At 32.4% G+C, this 3,852-nt stretch overlaps 1 long non-coding RNA gene across 1 annotated transcript; it reads left to right on the forward strand.

The window, feature by feature from the left end:
- The first annotated feature begins 376 nt into the window (after positions 1–376).
- On the forward strand, positions 377–3,536 carry LOC117107309. Its single transcript, XR_004445219.1, has 2 exons — positions 377–824; positions 1,515–3,536. It is a non-coding gene; the product is annotated as an uncharacterized LOC117107309 (long non-coding RNA).
- The last annotated feature ends 316 nt before the right edge of the window (positions 3,537–3,852 follow it).

Here is a 3,852-nt window from a genome sequence, read left to right on the forward strand (position 1 = left end):
ATTAACTAATGTTGTTTAATTTTATTTTCAATTACTAGTTATATTTTTATTGGTATTATTACTATTTGTGCATCTACTTCCACCCATTCCAATATTTGTCATTGAATGTGCGCAAGATCCTTAGGATGGCACACATGTAACTGTTCTATCACTGGTATAAACCATAGAGAAAGTAGAATTTTCTCTATCTATAAACTGGCTCTTTCAAGCTGTCTACGTGTACTGCCTACACTCTGCAGAGGTGCCCTTGAAATTGAGAAAAATTGACCTGCAATATCCTGGACATTATCCTTGAATTTTGCTAGTTTGTGTAGGGACCCTGATTTTAAGTGAGATACTTGATTTGCTATGATAATGAGAGCAAGGGTTGGGGGTACAGGCAGTTGAAGACTAAGACTAGGACTATGTGAGTCTAAAATTAGGCATGTTTCTGTGCCCACACTATTGTATCAAGGCAGTATTTTAATAATCATAATAGTTTCATGCTTGTAGTAACTGTCAGTGTGAAGGGAGCCCTCAGGTGTTTAATCATTTCCTAATTGTGTACTTTGCTAGAGTTCTACAGTTAGTACTAGCCAAGTACTCGTTACATGCTCTTGTGAAGTAGGCCTATATAACAGTGCCGTCATTGAGGTGTATGTTGTTAAGCAACCACCATAATTATCCTTAGAATTGAATGAGTGAACAAATGTAGCTTGAGACTCTTGATCTGTAACCTTTCACTTTTCACTCTCCCCTCCTTTCCTTCTTAGAGTGAGATAAAGGGAAGGGAGTTACAGAAAGTGGGACAAGAAAAGGCAGTAGAGAAGTGGGAAATACAATTGGTATTAATATTGGTTATTTTTTATATGCATTGATTAACTTAAATTGAGAGTATTGTTAATTAAGTTACTTCAGGTTCTATTCTTGCCTGATGTATTAATATAATAATATTTTAAATTGTCTTTATATTTTACCTCCACAAAGGAAATTCTGTATTCTCTGCACCTTTAAATTTTTCGGAAGAAACTATTAAAGCTCAAGGTCACAGAAATTAGATTTTTTTTTTTACTACCCTCGAGCATATAAGAAAGTAATGGAATTACCCCTTGTATAAAGCAGCACTTAAGAAAACAGTGTGCCTAAATACAGCAGGAGATTCCATTAATTTCATTGAGGGTATGCTGCAATTTTGCCCATCATTCTCTGCCTGTGTATTGTTGGTACTGTAGTCAGGCACAGGGCGGAGGTACACTCTATGGAGTGACTGCTTTAGTTTCCACTCCATAATTGTTGTTATGGCAATCACACTATCTTTTAAGAACACCCACCAGGTGATACAAGCTTTTCTGTGTTTTATATAAAGTAGTTATTAATTATTATTTTAATTATTATTTTTATTAATATTTATAATCATGAAGATTATATATTTCTGAATACTTTACTTTAAGCAGCATTTTGGTTTAAGCGTAGAGCATCGCCATAGCATAGATTCCAACTGTCCCATTTTGAAAAATATAATGTTCCACTTCTAGATTGACGTGTCCCAATTTTTAATGTGCAAGGATTGGAATGTCTGCCACAGTAGAGAAGAATCAAGAGTCAATCAGTGAGTCAATGTTATTTCTAAAACACAATGTACTACCTCTAAACAACACAACAGTAAGTATGTGGGGATTATATCATAATGTAAATAAGCCAATAATTAGGACAAAAACTAGGTATTTTTGTCTCCAATTAAAAGGTGCATGAAAGCGTACCTGTATTTTTTGCATAGATCCATCCTAAATACCGTTAGATAAAAGAGAAATAAAAACATTTAAAATACTTTTAAACCTTCATATGCCTATTCGTGTGTTCCACCGATGGTTAACAAATCCATCTGTGTGAGCACATGACAACACAATGCCTTCCACTGATTGTCGTGCCGGGCAGTGTGAGCAAAATGTCATTATAAACAGTCTGATGTGTTCTCCTAGTTGCATTGTATTCTCTACAGAAATGCATCGGTTGCTGTAGTAAAAAGGTTGGATAAAATTCCCTTGTTAGAGATTGCCAGATCAAAATATTGGGAGTGGGAAAAAGTATAATAAAAAATAAAGCAGAAGACATAGGCCTAGCAAATTAAGTTAATTCAGGATTATGTGTGGTTGAAAATTACCCATAAATTTTAAGAATTAAATTTCTATTTTTGCTACAAGCAAAATCCCCAAATATTCCCTCAGTAATCTGAATTCCACAATTTTCTGTTCTCTTTATAACAATCAATACAGAAACATTTTAAAATTATATATGGAATTGTTTTTCAAGCTGTATTTAGAGTAACGAGTGTGATAATATATATTTTAAGGATAAATTTAGGAACCTTATCACATATGAAACATGTTAATTGGATTATTTTTTAACTATATTAATATAACTTGTATTAAAATAGTAACTATTATGGCCTCTTGTTAATACCTTGGGCCTCCCAATACCAGTGTGGGAAAATCAGAACCAGCTATTAGATTCACTCAATGGATACACTTTCATTCATCTTTTGTTTTCCTTATTGTGTGTGGAATTCAAAATGTTTTGTTTCTGCCTGCCATATATATGTGAATTCATGGTAAAATAAATTGACAATAATAAAAAAAAAAAGAAGAAGTTATGCCTGAAAATTTTCTGGGGTGGTTGATACTTTCACTATCTATGTCTACTTCATATTTTCAATACAGGTATCACAGAATGTCCATTTTGTTGGGAATGATTTTAAATGTGCACTAAATATTTTATTGTTCCAACGTCAGTTGAATTATCAACAGATGATAGTAAGGATTAAAAATATCTGTGTATAAGTGAATATTTGTTTTTAAAACTTTTTTAATTTTTAATTTAAATTTCTTATGTGGTACTCAAAAATTGAAACTGATGTTGTCACCATAAATACTTCATTTATATTTTTTATTGACATATTTAAATCAAGGTAAGTTCAGAGACTGTGATTGCATTATTTTTTGGTTGGGGCCTCACCACTAGTTGCTAAAATACAATGATACAATTTAATAATTACAATGGCATCATGCAACTTACATAGCGCCACCAGTCTTCTCATTCCACTACAGTACAGTACTGTGAAATTCTCTGGAAGGTTTTAATTTAAATTAAATGAGTTTATAATGTGTTGTATCAAAGATTATTTTCAATTAGAAAGGATGTGGAATAATTTTGAAATGGGACAATAACTGATTGAAGTATTGGGTTTCTGTATCGGAACCTGAACAAGGCATGCTTATTTTCTCAACAGCAAGCCCATTATTATGTTTGCAATTTTTAGAACTTGTGATTAAACCTGTCATCATGTCTGAGTTGTATTTGATTATAAATAAAGGCAAAAGAAAGTAATACATCATACTCATTTTAATTTTGATTAAACTATTGTTGTTTGTAACCAAATGTAAATTCATTTACTTGTTATTAATGCTTGTTAGTACTAGATTAAACACTGAATCCCAAATTAAATTATGTTTTGTTAAGAGGAGACTTCCTGCATTAAAAGAAAATTGAATCTAACACTATGTTGTGGTTTATGGTTGTAAGTATGTCGCCAATTACATGATAAAAACTTTAATTGTTTAAAAGTTGGAGAAATAGTTGTTTTATAGTTGTGACTGTGATTTAAATCATGGTGTTTCAGTTTATTTGAACCCGGATCCTTGATTGGAAGGCAAGCATGTTAACCACCAAACCACAACATGCTCCCACATTTATAAGTACCTCTCAGTAGCTTTTTTTAGTGATACAGTATTATAGTTTGCTCTCCAATTCGCGACCCCTCTAATTCAAGACCAACTAACAATCGTTAGTCTTTTCAAACACAGGGAGATGGAACTG

This window comes from Anneissia japonica, unplaced genomic scaffold, assembly GCF_011630105.1.
Source record: "Anneissia japonica isolate Jap-2015-1 unplaced genomic scaffold, ASM1163010v1 scaffold211_len1577895_cov191, whole genome shotgun sequence".
Lineage (NCBI taxonomy): Eukaryota > Metazoa > Echinodermata > Crinoidea > Comatulida > Comatulidae > Anneissia > Anneissia japonica.